The following is a 20,800-nucleotide window of genomic DNA, read 5'->3' as shown; positions in this document are numbered from 1 at the left end:
CTTTCCGCCGAAACGTCACAGGACTACATCATTTTGAGGGCTTTATTCCCCCATTCCCGCTTCACAACTCGATCCGTTTCTAGTCGTTGACCAACGACTAGGTCCCTTTCCTTTAGGAGCCAGTAACAAAACCCAGTCTCAGAAAGAAAGAAAGTCTTTTCTCTGACACATGGTCTGGACTCCACACATCCCACATAAGTGTTTGTCTTGTGTTTAAATAATACACCATGTTTCGCTGCATCCATTGCACATCTAGGCAAATCATCAACGATTGTGCATTCATTTGCCTTGTTTGTTAAGTTCCCTTAAGCATTTGCTATCTTTTCTTTGTTGCATTTGTTTAATAAGATGACTGTAATTTGATCCTTATGTACACCAGAAAACAAATTAGTTTCATGTTAGACTTAAATGCGGGAAAAAAAATTCCCCCTGCATTCACTGACAATGGCTAAATAAAAAGCTACAGTGCACCTTTGAAGGGCTCCAAAGCTCGCCTTTTTTGTATATGTATGACAGTTAGCTTAATGAAAAAGCTTTTGCCATACTAAGCATGCTGAATAACTTAGCCTTGACCAAAATGTTTAGGTCAAGAGACTAAAAGTAAGTGGCAGGACGCCATCCCTTTCGTTTCAAGTATCATTAGCTCTTAAGTCCTTCCACTTGTTCATGAGCTGACCCTCCAGTTACATAGATAAAGTATTATTTAAGCAGATGAAATGCAAAGGGAAACATTAATAAAAATCTATATAAACTAAAGCTGTGAAGAAGTGCTCAGTTGCTTAAATTGTCCACATCCCAGTTTCACCATTTAACCAAAGTGTGTGATCCTGGGCAGACCATGTAATCAGACTGTGTCTTATCTGCAGCTTTGTAAGTGATTCACTTCAAAGCTTTAATATATCATGCTGTTATTTTTTTTTTAAAAGCCTGACTTGCTTCATATATAACAATGCAATTTAGGTATTTTGCACCAGAAAATTATTTGCCACTTGGCTTACTTATGACAACTTATTCTAAACTCAGTTGCATGACGCCTCCAAGTATCAAAGACTGATGATGCTCCTTGCAATTTGCTTTCTGTGAAGTAATGTCTGTTGGTGCAATCCATATGCAAATGAGTTGATGTGTATGTATTTTTCCCCAGAGCGCCTGGACAGAACTCTAATAGATGAGTTCCCTGCATCTGTAATGATTCTGCCCTTTTTCATTTTTGTTGTGTCAAAATGTGAGATGCCACTAGTAAGGTTATCAAAAAAATAGATTGGGGCAGGGGTGGGCGGTTTGTGGGCGCGAATGAGACAACCTGGAATTGCGTGCACTGCATTTGAGGGGAAAGTAGCAAGCGTTTCACCGTGGCTGTCCCCCTCACCACATCTTGCAATGCTGAATACTCCACTTACAGGATAATATAGGGAGGCTTTTCATAAGATGTAACTGTCTTTTTTTTTTAACCTTTATTTTATTTTGCTTGACACTGCATAGAGGGGTGCGTAGGGGGTACATACATCAACTTTTACAAAGATCATAAAAAAAACATGTACTTGCAGTAATATACATCTTCATGACAAAATCATATCGGTGAGATGTAACTGTCTTGTTATTATCACAACTCGCAGCTGGACATTTCATGAACTGTAATGAGTCATTAATGGCTTCAGTTGAAGCCTCGTATTTTAATGACAAGTTAAAGTTTATGCAATGCCGAGCTTCGTTCCGTTGTGGGTATAGATTAATCACTGTTTATTATTCTGAGAGAAAGCTTTACATCAGCGGCTTCCTCAGGGGCAGCCTCGCGTTTTAATGGAAAGCTTTCTCTCAGAATGAACAGTGTTTTTATTCTATTACAGCAACGGAGGCCGCTCGCGCGGTGCTCTGCTGCTTATGTCTGTGACAGCTGGAAGAGGGGCCAGAGCTCAGGCTTATTGCAGCCAATCAACGATCAGCCGAAGACAGCCGAAGACCAGGGGATACCGGATCGGTATGGGATACCAAATATTACAGAACACCGGCAGTGACAATCGGGACTGGGTTAATACTGGGACTGTAGATGTTTATACTGTAGATGTTTATGGTAGGTGCCCTGTCCCCGGTTTTTTACTTTTTAAATCTGGTCACCCTATCTTATGTTCCAAAATGTATTGTATAGTTCACAGTTTTCATTTATAAGATTTCGACAACCGAATGTGTACATTTTAAAGCCAGTAAAAAAATATCCGACGAGGATGGGATTCGAACCCACGCGTGCAGAGCACAATGGATTAGCAGTCCATCGCCTTAACCACTCGGCCACCTCGTCTGTGATGCGTAATCTCGGAATATTCACTATTGTGCAGTACATTGAGAAGCGTGTCTGTGTGTTCTATCGTTCTTCGACAAAAACAAGAAAGACACCAACAATCCAATTTGTACATGCATCCTTCCTTATGCAGGCGGCACTGAACCACGTGCACAATTGTTCATTGCAAACCTCCACATCACCCCTCAAACCTCTCCGCTATTGGCTGCTGTGTCTAAAGAGGCCTCATGTTAATGACATCGTAACTGATTCTTAACTAGGAAACCTAGCTGGGAGGCAATTTCCCGCTGTACCAAAAGAGACGCACGCTGGGATGCAAGCAGGATTGCCGGAAAAGGCATCCCATTTATAGCCCAAATGGGTTAAGAACTAGCCCAAAAGTAGCCCAATCAAATACTTCTACATGGACCTAAAGTGTACGGTTGAAAAAATGTGTTTTGCATGCACGTAACACCCCTTGTTTAAGATCGTACATTCAAAAGATGCAAATAGAGTACAAAGACAGAAGAAACAAACCTTTTACAGCAAGAGAACATGGTGTGTACTGCCTAAGCCGGACAGACACTTTGGTGAGGGAATCATTATAGAAGGGCATACATACCAACATGCCCATTCCATTCAGGATGTACTAGTCCAGCCTTGTTTTTAACTTTGGATCCTGGAATTTATAGTCCTTGGTTTATACATAGCTCCCAACCTTTTGTGTCACCATGGCGTGTGAACACACCCGATTTTCTTTTTGGCGGGTGAGAGCCCAAAGTAGTGAATGGGCATATGAGGGACTTGGCGGGTGATTCAGCTGCCTGCAAGGCGGGTAACACCTGCCAAAAGCGGGTGAGTTGAGAGCTATGGTTTATAAGGGGGAAACCCAGGGCTGACTTCAAGTCCCAGATTACAAAATTAAATCCAGGACTGGATTACTATCTATCGAATGGAATGAGGAATGCTTGCATGTATATAAGAGATCTCAGTATGGGAAGCTCTTATGTGATTTCCTCAACCCCATGACTGTCTCGATGGCTACCCCCTACACGCCCATAGGAATCAATGGGCTCTCAGCCGCCAAAAGTAAAATCGGGTGTTTTCACCTGCCCAAGGGCCATGAAAGGTTGAGAGCTATGCTATGCAAAATGCGCTGTGTGCAATCAGTGATGTACCCTCACTGTGAAATCTTTGTTTCGCAGCAAGAGTATATCGCTGATTGCAAGCATTGTGTTCTGAAAAGTGCCCAACATGCTGCTAAGGAAATTGCATGATAAAAGAAGAGCTTCCGGTAGCTCCCTCCAGGTTAGATTTTAACCCACTAAGCAATTAAGGCAGAGACATTCCCGGTTTTCGTTGGTACAAATATGTAAGGTATATGTGAGAACTTGTTTCTGCGAAATCTCGGTAGCCCGAGATCACTAGTGCGAAGCTGCGAGGATAGGAGAGGAACAAGAGACGCAGAGTGCGAGGGCTTCGGTCGTGCCCCAGCGCTCCTCCTGAAGCGAGGCCTGTAGCCTCCACAGTTCAGCCAGGCACCCTGGTGCTACACACTAAACTCAAGAGCATAATTCCATGGCTGCCAACTGGAGCCTTGAGGGAGCTCATGTAAATAGATTGTGACACTGTGACAGACTGATACATCAGAGCAGTGAAGCCAACTGCGCGCTGATCAATTAAGGAAACTGGCCGTGAGTACAGTGACAGTTTTGGTTTATTACAAGGTCTCAATAAAACACCTTCTCATCATCTTGGTGTCTTTTGTTCCTTGGGCCACCACATAATTGGCGACGAGGACCTGCGACTTACCCAAGCCGCCACCATTCAAGGCGCCACCACGCCTCCTCCTGGGCTCCTCCAGTCCCCAGGCAGGACAGCTACTATTCCTTGGCAACAGAGGGAGCCGTTATTTACCATTTACTTGGAGACTTTGGGTGGTACTGTTTATTCAGCTGCCAGGAAGAAAGCCTTGCTACTCAACAAAATGGGTGTTGAAGGACGTTTCTTTGCGTGCCTAAAGACTGAGCCCGCTGCGGACGACTGGGACGACGTGTGCAAGGAGGCTGTTAGTCGCATCATAAAGCGTTTCTCCAACATGGAAAATGTGGTCCCACACAGACAAAAATTTTACACGAGGAAACAAGAAAGCAGTGAGCCAGTGGATAAGTACATCACCCGCATGAGGGAGATGGCGGCCCTATGTGGATTTGGGGATAATGTGGAGCAAGTCATGTAACATGTTGGTAGTCCATACCAAATCCCGCAAAGTTCAGGACAAAATCATTGAGGAGAAGGAGCTGGACCTCGACAAGGCAATTCAGATAGCGAGAGCTGATGAAGAGACGTCAAGCAGACGTAAGGAGATGGGGGGGTCCACGCCAGCCCCCGAAATGGTGGTTGTCCAATTAAGGGGACACCGGGACAAACAGCCTCCAGACTACACCAAATACAAGCCTACAGAAATATGGTGGAGCATGATTTGGTAGAAATCAGAAGCACCAGATACAAGCCCACAGTCTATGGGCCAGTCACAGTGGACCTATTGGGGTACATCAAAGCAAAACCTGAGTTCAAGGACAGACATACCACGACGAAAGTATACTTCTCAACTGAAGGTAAAACAGTGGTGCGATGAGACGACCAGCATAAATTGAGCATTTGGTTGGACCCCAGCACTGACCAAGTGCTGTTGGTCTCCACAGGAGGAGCATCGAACCTACAAAATTATTTTCCCACGCTGTTCTCTGAGGCACCACGGAAGATAAAGAACTCCAATCACAAGATTCGGCTGAAGCCGAATGCCGTACCAGGGAAGCACAAAGTCAGACCTCTCCCAGCAATGGCGAGATCGGCATTAGAGTTTCAACTGCGCATGATGGTCGAGGATGGCAAAATTGAAACCATTGAATCCTCAGAATGGCTTAGTCCTGTGGTCCTCATCAAGAAGACATTGTCAAACGACCTAATGGTGTGAATAGACCTGCACAGCCTCAACTTGGAGGTGGCTGCGGACAGTTTTCCTTTGCCCAGCATCAAGGAAATAATTCTGATGAGAGGTGAAAATCTTTTCCAAGCTGGACATGCGAGACGCCTACCATCCGATTGACCTACACAAAACTTTGCCTTCCCTCATAGCATTCATCACGCCGCTCGGCACGTATCAATATACCCGTATGCCATTTGGGTTGTCGTCAGCTGCATCAGTGTTCTAGAGAATGATGAACTCTTTGCTCCACGGCGTGAATAATGTGTCGTATTGCCAGGATGATATCCGGTTGCATGCCGAAGACGTGACACATAATGGTGTGCTGAGACAAGTTCTCAGCAAACTCCAAGATGCAGGAGTCTGCCTGCGCTACGAAAAATGCATATTTGGGGCCTCATGAAGTGGAGTACTTGGGATAGCGGATCTTGAATGAAGGGGTGAGACTGAAAAAAAGACCTCTTACAAGCCATTGTCGATGCCCCGGCCTCGAAAGATGAACTTCGATTGTTCCTGGGACTCTCAGAGTACTATACCAAATTTGTACCCAGACTCTCTGAAACGACTTCCCCATTGAGGGAGCTTCTGAGGAAATGCGTGGAGTACGCGTGGGACACACAAAAAGTGACTGCACTCAATGAAGTCAAGAGGAGGATCCTGCATGCTCCATGTTTAAAACCTTTCAACCCTCAGTGGGAAACGTACCTGACGACGGCTGCCAGTGCCTAACGATAGGAAACACCAAAAACATAGTCGTCTTTGCGTCCAAAGTACTCTCTGGGTCTGAGAAAAATTACTCCATAGTAGAAAAAGAGATATTTGCCTGTGCCTGGGATGTGGCGTATTTCAGGCCATACATGTAGAGCACCAAGCTTCAGCTGGTCACCGACCACAAGCATTTAGCACATATGCGGAGTCCCGGAGGGACGAACAACTTGCAGCGAAACTACAAAAATACACATATCAAATCATGCACATCGCTGGTAGGAAGAACGCTCAGGCAGACTACATGCCCAAACTACTTGATCGCAAAATTACAGGCACCACGTTTCTTGAGGATGAGTGCATCGTGACGTCTCCATCGTGGACCTATGAACCAAGAGTTCATGAAAATGAGCGAATCCCATTGGAAGGATTAATTGAGGCAAGACAATGCCTTGAGCAGAGTTGCGGAATGGCCCGAAATGGATGGCTCAGCGAGAGGGTAGTCCCGGAAGGGCTACGCCCATTGTGGAAGGTCAACGAAGAAATCGTGGAGATGGACGGTCAGGTGATAAGAGAGGATCAGATAATTCACCCCAGAGGTATGCAGAAAGTTATATTATGCATAGCTCACTTAAGTCACCTGGGCAGCAACATGACAGAACGCTGAGTCCGGGATGTCTACTGGTGGTCAGGCAATAGAACAGGAATTAAGGACCATGATTGAGAGGTACCACAAATGTGCCAACAGTGACAAAAGGTTAAAAGTGAGGCAAGCACCCACGATTCCCATGGAAATTCCCTCAGGCGTTTGGCACACGTTAGGCTAGACTTTATAGGCCGACTGGATGGCATGTCGATCGACAAAAGGTATGGAGTAGTCATGATGGACTATCTGTCCAAGTGGGTGGAGGTAGAATTTGTTCCCGACATCACCACAGCCACAGTCATCGATGTACTAAATTCAGTCTTCCAAAGAGAGGGGTTGCCCAAATAAATTGTGATGGACAACTGTGTCCAGTAGTCTCGAGAGACATGGAAAGTTTCCTCAAGAAGCACAACATTCAGCAATTAAGAGCGAGTCTCTACCATCCCCAGGCAAACGGTCTGATAGAAAGAGCAAACCGTTTGTCAAGGGAGCCCTACAACTGGTGAGCCCAGCTGGGATGAACCCCTATAAAACAGTCACTGGCTGACCCCCAATGCCATCGCAGATGTCTCACTGTTCCAAATGTTAAGAGGGTGAAGGGCTGCATCCACGTTGGGTCCCCCGTGGCTACACAAAGTTAGGCAAGATGATGACATTGACATGAGTGAAATAGTGTGAAGAATACAGAAGGGCAAGGACGTAATGAAAGCACAGAGTGATGCGCGCAGTGACGCCCACCACACAGAAGTCAATAAAGGGATCTAGTAAAAATATGGCTGCCCCACAACGACACCATTACTGGCTCCAGGTATATAGCCAGGCAGTTGAAGTTATCCAGAATGTCACTAACCACATCTATACCCGCGAGGGGAAAAGGTGGAATCTAGAAAGGGTGACCATGTACAAGAAGAAAGTGCCGACAAGTGGCGCCTCCAAGGGAGTGGGAGATATCAATGAAATACGGAAACCAGTTGGCGGCACGGTGCTGCACGGCTGAAAGACAGGGAAGAATGGCATGATGAGCATGCGCCTTCAGCAAGAGAACAACGCCAAGAGACAATTCCACCTGCACAATGCTCAGAGGAAGCATCGGGCATGACCCTTCTCAGTCCAAAAGCAACGACCAGCGTAAACAGACCCCAACGAGACTAGAGAAGACCAACCAAATAAAGAGACTTTATAATGGAGTAGGACAAAGCTGTTCTAATGAAAGGCGGTATGTGAGGACATGTTCCTGTGAGATCTCGGGAGCCCGGATCTCGCAAGATCACAAGAGCAAAGCGAGAGAAGAGCAAGAGACACAGAGCGGAGAGCGAGGGCTACGGTCGTGCCCCAGCGGCTCCTCCTGAAGCGAGGCCTGTAGCTTCCACAGTGCTGCCAGGCATCCTAGTGCTGCACACTAAACTGAAGAGCCTAATTCAATGGTTGCCAACTGAAGCCTTGTGGGAGTTCATGTAAATAGGTTGTGACACTCTGACAGAGACGGATACATCAGAGCAGTGAAGCCAACTGCTCTGATCAATTAAGGACCCTGGGCTTGAGTACAGTCAAAGATTTGCTTTGTTACAAGGTGCCAATAAAACACGTTCTCATCTTCTTGGTGTCCTGTGTTCCTTGGGCCACAACAGTATGGATTATAAACCCTACAATAATTCTGTTTTATATAGTTTACTTTAAAAATACACAAATAGCAGAAACCCGAACATGTAATTCCTTAAAGCAACCCCTCTCCCCTCATGTGAAACTAGTGACATCATAGGTGCAAACCAATATTTAAACAAAGACAGACTACTCCCTTTAACTGATTTGGAAACTGGCACATGTTTTCAAATGAATAAATGTCGTGTTGGGTCTTTCAGTTGAAAATGTACCAGCCATCACGCATAAGAAAGGGTTTAAAGATGACAAAGGAAATGCGTTTGCAAGCCCTTAAGAGGGGCTGGCTGCAGCCCCAGGGTACACTATGTATCTGTGTGTATTAGCCAGGTCTCGCTTCTCCTTACATTTGAAACTAAAGGTAATTAAGCTCATTAAAATGAAACTTAACTGGTAAATCATTACTTTAAAGTGCATTTTGTATACAAGCTTTTCGTTGCATACGTCTTCAAATGTTTCATTTACAATTTTGAAACACAGCGACTTTCTTAGGCTGCAGTTACATGGAACGGACACTGGCTCCCATCACTGGGGCAGGGGCTCTCCAACTGTCTGGGCTTAGGACCCTCACCTCAATCATTCTCTCATTCACACCACAACATTCCACTTTACATCACATGCTCCTGCATACATTCTCAAGCACATCATAACACATCTACCTTTCTTCCAGAAATCACCACACACACACAAGGCACACCACAACACATTTGTTTTGCCCTTTACACGTTGTAATGTGAAAACACACCTCATCTATGTTTTCTGCTGATATAAATGCACTCAGTCATCTGCATGTTGAACAAACCATATCTGCATGTTGATATACATTGTGCTCGTGAATTTGAAAACAGGATAACGCTCTATTTTCCCAACACAATGTATTATTTTGAAAAGAATCAAGCGCACCGTGCATTGTACAATGCAGGATCAGTGTTTATATTACATAAAGAAACATGTCCTTGGAAAATGGAAAGCTGGTTTAAAATGGAATGGAAATCCCATTTTAGAAGTCAACGTTAATCTCATATTTGAGAATCTGGCATTTGTAAATTCAACAGCACAAGCAAACATGTGCTTATTCACATATGTCAGTCTTATAAAACAGACACTGATTGGCTGCAATTATTGTGGTAGGACCCTTTAGCCTTTTACCGATTTGTGCAAAGTCATTTTTGCAAAAACTATTGAAATTCTATGAGAGACAAGGGTCCTGGTAATGTCCAGTTTTACTGATGGAAAGATGACACAATGCTGGGGTCAAGCTTTAGTTTTGGGGGAGGTTAGAGACATAGTTGACAATGCTAAGTTCATGTGACACCAAATGGGCCTCTGTTATCAATTATCTGGCATATCACAACATGTCTGCTCAGAGCTCATAAATTAGTATCCTCTCTTATGTATTTCAATTTATATCAGGCAATTTTGCACTGTCAGGTGGTTTGTGCACCAGTTTACGCTTAATTGAGCTTAACATACCCTTCCCCCTTCCTGTTTTTCTTATTCTATCTTGTTAGTCTCTTGTCATTTGTCTCCCCCGTTAGTCCATTTTAAGCTTCGCTGTGATTGGTAGCACCAAGTTATTGGCTGAAGTTAATCGCTACACTTTCAAATTCTATTCTATTTATCCCAGTTATATCTGCATCATAATTAAGACACTTCCGGATCATTGCTCTTCAGGATGCTGGACCCTACTGATTCTTCATGTTTCAGATGTTTTATGGGTGTTCATGCTATAACAATACTTTCCCATGATGTATTCTTTTTAAAATTATTTTTTTCACATTTTTCTTGCTAGATTGCATTGGATCTATCCTCATTTGATGAACTACTGTTATTTCATATATCACTTTGCTTTATCTTTGATACTTTAATATACAATTATTAAACAACAAAAGAACTATAAGTTCCGCAAAAGAAACGTTTGCCAACGAGAAGCAAAGCCCTGGTAACGTCCATTGATCGAAACTAGAGATTCAGACAAAAACAAGCAAATGTCAAGATTGGCTGGCAAGGAAGCAGAAGTGGTTTAGAGAAACGTTTCCACAGACTACATAAGCAGCTACACGCCAGAGCTGAGCGGAACACAGAGGCCGACAGACATTACATTTCTGATAAGAAGCAGCCAGTTGGGGCAGGGCTGGACCTATAGCTGAACTACAAGGCTGGATTCCCTTATTTAGCAGAAGAAGCGAGAACATTTGAATGCATCTAACATAGCAGAGTACATCTTCCAACCTACATCAACCTACAAATTGCCACTTTGCCGGTTTTTCAAAATTCCATTTTTCATTCATAATTTGGAGGCAGCACTGAGCCACATGGCTAACGGCTTCGGTAAGAAGAAGTAAACAGCTTTCTAATGGCTTACCTATGCCAGAATACATTGGCCTAACGCCTAAAAATTGCCACTTTGCCAATTTTACAAATTCGCATGTTTTGCCTGTTTCAATATTTTGGGGGAGGAAATAAGACATGTTTGCAACGTATTTGTTGTCAGGTAGTCTTTCAACTGGACTTGGTGCTGGTGAGACATTGGGCCAGATCCTCCAAACTGTTTTGCGCCAAAAATAGGAGCAGCCCAATTCACAAAGGGCATCTGAGTGAACGCATCTTTGATGTGCTCATTCAGATGCCATTTTGTTCCCGCTTTGTGCAGCCGTAATTTACAAATGAAATATACTTTAAAATGCAAAGAAAGAAAGGTCATTCCCCTGTGCATTTTGAAACAGTGCCTGGAAGAGGCACACATCATGACAGTGTCATCTTTGACCCTGACATGATTTTCTTTTGACGTGTGACAGCCGTGGGTTGGACAGCAGCTGTCATAGTAGCATGGAAAGGCTCTCCCCGCTCCCCAGCAACCAAGTGGCAAGGGGCCAGACAGTGCAATTTTGGGCCACAGTCTATCCCCTCCAGAAACGTGCAGGTCACCTTTGTGAATAAGGTGACATGAGCATTTCTGAAATCAGTGCAAAGGAAAGGAGCGCATTCCATACGCTCCTTTCATTTGTGCTGCTTTTTAATTCTATGTCAAGACTCAGAGGCTCAGATTAAGCGCAACTAAACTTTACTTCTTGAGCAGCCATCCCATTATATTTACATAAACCAAACTATCAAATGAAGAACAATATCCGTGATCATAGGAGAAATTTGAAGTTTGCGTTCTATTGGTTAAACAGTACCACATGATCTCAACAGTCCAATCACGTCTTAACAGTCCAATATGAACATGCCCGTCTTCCTTCTATCTTTCTCTTTCTTTGCTGCTCGAGCAGCTGAGATAAGCACATTTATTGACTTCCTTTGAATTCTTACTGCAATGACTGGGTATTTATGCCTTTGACTTTATACTAAATTGACTGTATATTTACTAGTGCTCGTGCGTGCGTGCGTGCATGCGAGCGAGCGAGCACATAACGCGATCAGGGCTTGGCAGAACAGATCCGCAGGTATCAAAAACGACAGGCTTTCGGCTCTGGCGTTAGAGGTCAGAAGGAGGAGAAGAACACGCGGAAGAGCACGCCGGCGCAATGGGACCCGGAGAGGTTCCGGCGCCTCAGCTAAACCTTTGTGTGGCAAGCAAGTGTTAGGTTAGCAATATAATCCCGGAGGGGGACCAGGAGGAGTAGATTCCAATCAGCAAAAACGGCGCACATCAAACGAGACGAACAAGTGCAGTACTCAGCGGGCCTCATTACGAGTATGGAGGCAGCCATGCCCTTTATAAGGGCATGGCTGCCTCCATACCGGGTTTCAGTACCGGGTTCCTCCAATGAGGACTTACCGGGCTATTCCAACCATGGAGGACTCGGTAAGTCCTCATTGGAAAAACCCATTCCCATTTGAGCCCCCATAGGGCTCAATGGGAATGGGGAGGGAACTAATAACAGGCCCGTTAATAACAGGCCCGTTATTAGCTCCCTGGTCCCCTCACGGGACCTGCTAAGGACATCTGGTTTTACCAGGCGTCCTTACCGGGTCCCGCAAGGGAACCTCGTAATAGGGCGTCCCGTAATGAAAGGTGCCAGTCCCATACCGGCACCCTTCTTTACGGCAGTGCCATGGCCATAATGAGGCCCAGAGTCTGTTAAAGTAACACACCATCTGCTGGTGATGAAGGCGCATCACAGTCTAAATAATTAGACTGCTGACTGCAGGAGATGCTCAGACGGACAGAGTCCCAGGAAAAACTAATAAAAACGGCCTGATAATGGCTAGGAGGACCCAGTCACTTAAACAGTCCCTATTTTTGACAGGCACAATCTCAGGTAAGACTGTTGATTTGTGAACAGACCTGCCTTGCTACATTTGAGAACAGATTCACGGGGGCAGCCCAGGCAAACTGCATGTCATAGACTAAAAATCCGGCACAGGCATGAGCATGAGTGGAGAGTACTCCGAAGGGGACTCAGAGGGTCCACGTGTGAGCGGCAAAAGAATGAGCCAGGCTGTACAGAAAGTCATGAGTGCCGGTAGGGGCCACTCAGGTGAAGGCAGAGGCATTATGGAAGACCTTGTAGCTTTCTCTCAAACATGGCAGAATTGAGGAGAGAAGCTCAGAGAGGCAAATGGGGAAGAAAGAAGACCCGCAGGGTATGTAGCGCCCAGACCCCCCCGGGTACACAACATAAGAGCAAAGGTGGCAAGAGGAATGCAAGGTCTAGTGCCAGACACAGCCACGATAGCTCAGAGGTTACCTATGAGATGGACTGCATCATCACCAAAGAAACAGATGATAGGAGCTCACAGGAGGCAGAGGACTCTTCATCGAGTGACGCCAGAAGGCACAGTAGCAAGAGGGGCAAGCCTAAGGAGCCCCAGTGTGACGAATTCAACCCGGATGCCTTGGTACACCCAATGTCATCGGAGTGAGATCCTCCAGAGAACATTACGGCCTATCTAAAAAGAAGGTTCAGAGCCCCCCTGAGTAAGGAAGCCAGGAGTAAGATAAGGGCGGCTTGCTCTAGGGCCAAAGATACAGATGGAGTAGCCGAGACACCCAAAATTGATGACCGCATGCGGACTTTCATGGGAGGTATAGCAAGGACATAAAAAAAGGTATTGATCGCTCCTGGAGGTCGTGCCAAGATAAACTACTAGACCTGGTGGGGTCCATCACCAAAATATGGCAACTGGCAGAGGAACCTAAACAGAGAAAAGAGGCTATCCACCCAGAAGTCCTCTCAGACTGGGCTCTGTAAGCGGATTCACTTCAACACTATAGCTAAGTCAATGCCTAGTCTGGGATGCTGAGGGAAACCCTTATTTATATATTTTTATGTCCAGTTCGTTTACTCTGGATGACAACCCTTATATAACACCCCTCTCTTAGAATCCCCCTGACCCCACGGAGCCAAGAAGTAGGTTTGTTTTGCAAATTAAAAGGTTTATTTGAAAATTAAACTATATATATATATCACACTTTTATAATAAATTAATGTTTGATAGCACACTTGTGAAGATGATAGTGATCAACAATGGATAATGTTACAGTGGTACACTCTTTTTGATGGCTTAGAAGTGATATAGAGAGGATAAAGTAGCTGAGACTGCTTTTATGGCTTCAAGGACAATGCAATGATGAATGAAAATGCAGTACAGAAAATAAACTTGATATGACTTCAACAAAAGACAATTCACCCCCCCCTCTATGCAAGGTAAAGAGATGGGAGGAAAGCACACAGTTCTCAGGAATGCAATCAAATATAATTCAGTTCCCCCCTAGCAAGCTTAGAGGAAAACAGGTAGGAGTTTTAAACACAGGAAAAATCCTTTTAAATGTGGTGGCAATGAAGTGAAAAATATACTCAAATTGCTTTTAATTCCCTATAGGAGGTTCAAGGTGAGTGAGAGATACTTAAATTGATTCAGGATCACTTTAGCAATGCTCTATGAATGATTGTCAGGTTGCACACGAATTTCAGCAAGGAAAGCAAGGACAAATATTTTGACACATGGCTGAAATTAAGCAAAATGTCAAATTGCGGCAAATTTAGTCGCGTGCATCGAGCGCAATTACGGAGGCACTATAAGGAGTAGGAAGTCGGTTCTAGGCTCGTTGGAACGCTTAGAATCTTAGCTTTAAGATGACAGTTAAAATGGTTCCGGAGATACGGCCGATTTAGTAAAGGTAGTTTTTCGGATTTGAAATTTTAAAGCTCAGAATGACAGATGACAGTTTTCAGTTTTAAAAATGACAGAATTACACGATTTTAGGAGGCAGGTCTAATAGGCTAAAATAGTTTGGATCAGATTATTTTAAACTAAGAGATTGGTTTTGGCACAGTGCTAGCTGGGTTCTCACACTAGATTTTGGACAGGAATGCGACCGTCACCGATCGGGTCAGGATTGGCTGGACTTCTGCTAGCAGTTCTTCACAGCGATCTGGTCCTGGTTCTGGATACAGCACAGCTTTCTGGATACTGCTACAGGTTCTTGGCAAAGAACAGCTCGCCCGGCTGTTGAATAGTTTGGTTGGTTTTGAGGCCTGCTGAAGAGGATTCAGCTTGTGGATTCAGGCCTCTCTGCTACAAACTCTGGAGTTAATTTCTGGTTTCTGGAGATTGATGGCTTTGAAGTCTGGATCTCTGGATGTGAAGTCTGAAGTCTCCCGGCAAAGTGTCCCACAAGAAAGTGGAAAGTGAATGTCCCTACCTGGGTTTCAGTGTTCCTTTTTTATGTGTTTTGAAAATGGGTGTGTGCCTGGGCCTAGCTAAGCCTGCCCCTCTCACTCATCATTGGCCAAGCTTTCCTCTCTCCCTTGATTGGGGGAAAGAAATGGAGTTTCAGAGTGATGCTGTAGGTTTTATGGTCAGAGGAACCTCCCCTTGTCAAATTGCACACAAATCTATTTCTGACCCAAATACATATTTATCTATGTACCATTTTTCTAATATTATAGGTCCAGTTAACATATTTTCTGTAGCACCAAACCATCCGATCCCTGTCTTTGCACGATGTCGTGTCCACTTATGACAGAATTCTCCCCTTTTCATCCAGATAACGACCTCTAAACCTTTGCAGATTTTACACAAATGTGCAACAGGGATATGGGTTTCAGATGATAAAGTGTCAGATTTTTAACATGCATACATTTGGAGTAACAACCTTTTTATCTGCTACTATCCCCAAGAACATACCACAGGGTCCTAACACCTCTTAAAATGTGCACAGAAAAATCACAAGAATGATGATGTTATTTATATAATTTTGACAAGTCCGCACTGTGAATTATCCATCTTTTTAAAATCATGCTCTGGCCGCAAAGGGGTGTGGTTTTCCAAAGCACATGGTGGAATTTCTGGTTTATCCACTTCCCCCAAGCTCAGCTTGCTCTCGCAGGCACTGCCCCTCCCAGTTTCTCCCATGAGGAAGCCATTTTACAACCCCCCCAATATAACATTTGCCTGAGCCAGGGACAGTGCTTTGTTTAGTTTCCTGTAGTCCCCAGGTGCTCCTCCCCTAATCCAATCAGAGAGGTGTCATCTCCTTTTGGCAGGGGCAGCAGAATGCAGCCAGGCCTGGGAAGAGTTGTTGAGCCACTTCAACTCCTGTCGGGGGTAGTTGTCAGGCAGAATTCAGCTAAATGTCACTTTAGTTCCCAGTTTTCTCCATTCAAATCCAACTTACAATTTTTGCACATGCAGCTAGAATGCTGAGTCTAAGTTCAAAACTATGACATTTAAACAATTGCAACCTATGTGACACTCACAAGTAGGTCACTCATTTATTCTAAACATTTCGATTTTAGTGGCTTTAAACCCAAATTCACTTAAGCTGCTGACATCCCCAGCTATTATTTATATATACATTAAATAATTACTTCCTTCAAGTAATTTCAGAATATAGTTTTACATTGTATCCACCTCTTAGCAAGTCTTTCCTTGGCCTGGTTTGGGTTCATTTGTTCAGTTTTACACAAAAGTCTGGTGGTTTTAAAACGCCGGCTTTCTGATAGTGGTGAGCACCAGTATTGCATCCATTTTTGACATTAAGAAAATTAATTCCCCATAGTTCTGGGTTGCTTTTGGCAATCAGCATTGCCATTCCCAATGGTTTCAGGCTACTGTGTGTGTAGCCCAATGGTGGTTTTAGGCAGTGCCCTCCTGTGCTCACAACATAGGCAAAAATGGGTGGCAGCCTATTCTTCATGTTTTCCCTGTGCACTCACTGGGGAGTTCTGGCCATCATCAATGCCAGTAATGCACAGTTTTATGGTAGGGCTTGGATGCATGGGTAAAAACATCCCACAAGCCCCCCCTCTTGCGATGGTCATTCTGCTCTTTCACTGATGGAACTCGCAAGATCTGGGATGTTCGCCTCATCTTCTTCCAATTCCGTAGATGGCACAGTTCAGCATCTTTTCCTCCCTCCAGTCGATCAATCAGTTCTTCTTGCTGGTCCTGATGGGAGGATTGGGCGGTACCCCAGGCCCCTCGGATCTTCGCTCCCGGTCCCCAGGTCGCCTTCCGTGGTCAGTCTCCGGGTTTTCTTTCTCCTAGGACGACAAAGCAAAGCGGCAATACACATTCCTAGACCTTTTTCCACTACTATTAATGGTGTGGTGACCATATACATTTTATACATCTGAATACATTTTGCAGTCTGATTTTAAAACAAGATATAACAGGAAATATTTTCTTTCCAGAATCATCATATTTTAGCGACTATATGTGGGATATTTTAGGGTTGGAACTGAATTAATCTGGAGCGGCCCCCTCTGGAATTACAGAGGATTCCTCCAGTTGTTGCAGAGTGTGCCTGGGATGGCAACACTTTAGCTGATTAATATGGACCCACTTGTCTTCCCCTTCCGCCAGACTACCTTTGGGGATGTGGATCTTATAGGCTACAGGGGAGATTTTGTCTATAATTTCAAACGGTCTCTTCCATGTAGGCAAACATTTTCGCTGTTTGGCCTGGTTCCTTTGGAAATTGTATAGATAGACTCGGTCCCCCACCTCGTATACTTTCCTGGTGGTTTTCAGGTCGTAGTGGGTCTTCATGTTATCAGCTGATCTTTCTAGATTCCGCTGAGAAGGTGTTTCCTTAAATCTTCCACATACTCATGAGTTGTGGAGGCATTTATCAGTGTCTGCTCTTGGGTCCTGTAGAGCAAATGCTGGGGAAGCACCATCTTGCGTCCGGTGATCAACTCAAATGGTGACATTTTAGTTGCAGATGAAGGGGTAGATCTGATGGCCATTAGGACCAGAGGTAATCGGATATCCCAACTTGGCCCAGAATATGCCACAAACTTTTTTAAGATGCTCACAATGGTCCGGTTGTAGCGTTCTACTGCCCCAGAAGAAGCTGGCCGGTCAGCAATATGCAACTTGATTTTGACCCTCAGTATCTCCCACATCTTTGTCATTACCTCGCTGGTAGAATGGCTACCTCTGTCTGACTCAATCCTTTGAGGTAGACCAAAACGGGAAAAGATGTGGTTAATCATCAGGGCAGCTGCTGTTTCTGCCTTGCAATTTGGGGCCGGGAGACATTCCACCGACTTGGTAAACAAGCATGTGACGGTCAACATGTACTTGTTTCCTCTAGACGAGCGAATCACAGGGCCTAGAAAGTCGATTTGCAAATCTGACCATGGCAGTGTCATCCCCCTCTTTTGGAGAGGCGTGCGGTGTGTGAGGGATGATGGCTGAAATTGTGCACACACAAAACACCCCTTCAAGTATTGGTCGAGGTCCTGCCCATGTGTGGCCAGTATGCAACCTCTCAAGATTTCCAGTGTTGTGTGAAACCCTCTATGACCGGCGGTGGCCGCATCATGGGCGTGACTTAACATCAGGCTTCGGAATGAGGTAGGGACCACCCACTGATCATAGCCAGCTTGGGATTTCCTTACCAACAAACCGTCTTGGATTCGGAACCTTTTTGGACATTTCATCAACACTCTTAGGTCCTCTTTCCCAATGTAATCGGTATCCGTCAGGGGAAAGTTCTCAGGGTCCTCAATGTGTTGGTAAAACTTACGAATTATTGGATCCCCCTTCTGAGCTGTAATCAAATCAGCATCAGGGGTCTCCTTACTCCATTGTGCAGTTGAAAGATCATTGTGAGCATTTGTCTGGGATCTAGTGATAGCAGTGACCTGGATTTCCCCCAACAGGGACTCTATTTCTATTAGATCCCCTTGGATGGCCACGGTTTTGGCCAGCTGATCAGCTAAGTCATTTCCAGTTTTGTCTGGTCCCTCTACTTTGGAATGACCCTTGATCTTTTTCCAGTAGATGGTCATCCCATTCGATGTGACCAGATCATCAATGTTTTGGATTAACTTCCCATGTTTCAAGGGTTTGTTATTAGCACATAGCATGCCTCTGGTTTTCCAGTTAACCAGGTGCTCCAAGAACTCGTTCCGTACATAATCCGAATCTGTGATTATGACCAGTTCGTGGAGTTGATGTTGGACAGCAGTGAGGATGGCTTGATGCACAGCCATCAATTCTGCTACCCGACTACTTCGGGGACCAATTTTGTACCCAGCGGAGGGTTCTGGAAACTCCTTCACCCATGCATTCCCTATACCGGCCACCAGTTATTTTTCTCCGTTGTTGTCAACATGGTAAGAGCATCCATCCACATAGACAGTGGGCATCCCCTCACACCTGTCTTCTTGAAAGACTTTGTGTGGAGAATTAAGGTATGCCTCCATGTTGTCCTTGATTGACTTTCGTCCTCGAGACAGTTTTCTCTGGCACAATCATGCAAGTCAGCCAGACCTTGCGCGAGGGGACTCTCCTTGTTTTGGCCATATCTGACCTCCACAGGAAAGCCTTGCATTGACAGAATCCAGGAAGTAATTCACTAATTACTCACATTTCCGGCCCGGATTCTGTCACTTTGGAGATATTGCAGAGGCTGGTGTGGAGTCTCCACTATGATGTGTTCCCCCTGGATGAACGGGCGGTAATTCTTCAATGCCCACACCGTTGCCAGGAGTGCCTTTTCACAATCGTTGAATTTTTCCTCCACAGAGGATAAAGTTTTGCTCGCATAGGAGATTACCTTATTGACCTTGTCATGCTTTTGGTATAATACTGCCGTCAAGCACATATTAGAGAATCCTGTCTCCAGGAAGAACTCCTTGTTTCTGACAGGGTAAGCTAGGCAAGGTGCTTGTGAGAGGCTTCTCTTGAGTTGTCTTACTGCCTCGGATTGTTCTGGACCCCATTCCCACTTGACCCCCCCTTCAAGAGATGAATCAGGGGTCTAGTGATCTTTGCGTAGCCTTCAATGAACTTTCTGCTGTAATTAGTCAGTCCAAGGAGGCTCCTTAGTTCCTGCAGAGTTGTGGGATCCTTCAGTTTCTGAAGTGTTTCTACTTTCTTTTCCTGGGGACAGAGACCCTGAGGAGTAATCTCATGCCCCAAGAAACTAACACGGGTTCTACACCACCGTGCTTTCTGAAAGGAAAGTTTTGCTCCGGTGGCCCTCAACTGTGTCAGCACATAACGGATCTCTGCTAGGTGTTCTTCCACAGATGAACTTTTGATGAGGACATCATCTACATAAGCCAGGTTACCCCTCGCACCCAGGTCGGGCATGGCCGTGTGTCGGAAAATGTTGAATTCATTGCCGGAGTTGAGGTATCCGAAAGGAGTTCGGGTCCATGTGTACTGCTGGCCCCCAAAGGTAAAAGCCAGTTTGTATTGGTCCTCCCTACTGACAGGCACGGTCAAGTATCCATTGGTCAGGTCTATTGCTGTGAATACCTGTGACCCCTGAATCTGGGCCAGCCCTTGGTCAATGTAGGGCAGAGGCCATCGGGAAGTATGGACCCGTTTGTTGAGCTCCCTAAGGTCGGCGCAGAGTCTCCACTGGCCGTTTGGCTTCAATATTCCCAGCACCGGATTATTGAAGGTGTTGTGTACTGAAGGCAAGCGTCCCCAACCAGCAAGATCCTCCCCGCAATGAGAGACAATGAAGGACTCTCCCAGGATGGGAATAAGGCCAAGACAAAGTGCGGGTGAGCGTAAATGGGAGTTTATCAATCAGAATAGGGCATGCAAAGAACTCTGCAAACTCCGAGAGCGCTCTGTCTGACAATAGCAAAGACAGGCGTATAGATTTACAAAAAGCGTCATCAAAACCTACACACTATAGGGGGCACAAGTTCAATGGGATTGGGTGGCGACGACTAGCTATAGGTGCTGCTGCGATGTGGTTGGCCTTGGCTGGAGGACGTCACTGGTCAGCCTCGTGGGTTGGGCTGGGCCTGGCAGGTCTGCTGGGTTCATCCGGACGGTGTTGTTGTGCCATTGTGGCCAGTGTCAGAGATGTCTTTTCCTGATTTATTTGCCCTAGGCAATGCACAACGCAGTCATTCAGTTATTGCAATATTATCTTTTTTAGTAAATCTTTCAATAGGTTATTCTACAGGTTAATGCAACACAGGAGGAATGCACCTTGAGAGGGGTTTGACGGTGATTCGTCAGTACATGGTTACCACTGTCCGGTTGACCGGGTACCATAGGTCGTGGGGCTAGGTCTCAGGGCATGGGACAGGCGGTACAT

At 45.2% G+C, this 20,800-nt stretch overlaps 1 non-coding gene across 1 annotated transcript; it reads right to left on the bottom strand.

The window, feature by feature from the left end:
* Positions 1-2,214: 2,214 nt before the first annotated feature.
* On the bottom strand, positions 2,215-2,296 carry TRNAS-GCU (transfer RNA serine (anticodon GCU)). Its single transcript has one exon. It is a non-coding gene; the product is annotated as a tRNA-Ser (tRNA).
* Between the last annotated feature and the right edge of the window lie 18,504 nt (positions 2,297-20,800).

Source organism: Ambystoma mexicanum, chromosome 1p (genome assembly GCF_040938575.1).
Source record: "Ambystoma mexicanum isolate Mex_15411 chromosome 1p, UKY_AmexF1_1, whole genome shotgun sequence".
NCBI lineage: Eukaryota > Metazoa > Chordata > Amphibia > Caudata > Ambystomatidae > Ambystoma > Ambystoma mexicanum.
This window is presented reverse-complemented; position numbering and strand designations above follow the sequence as displayed.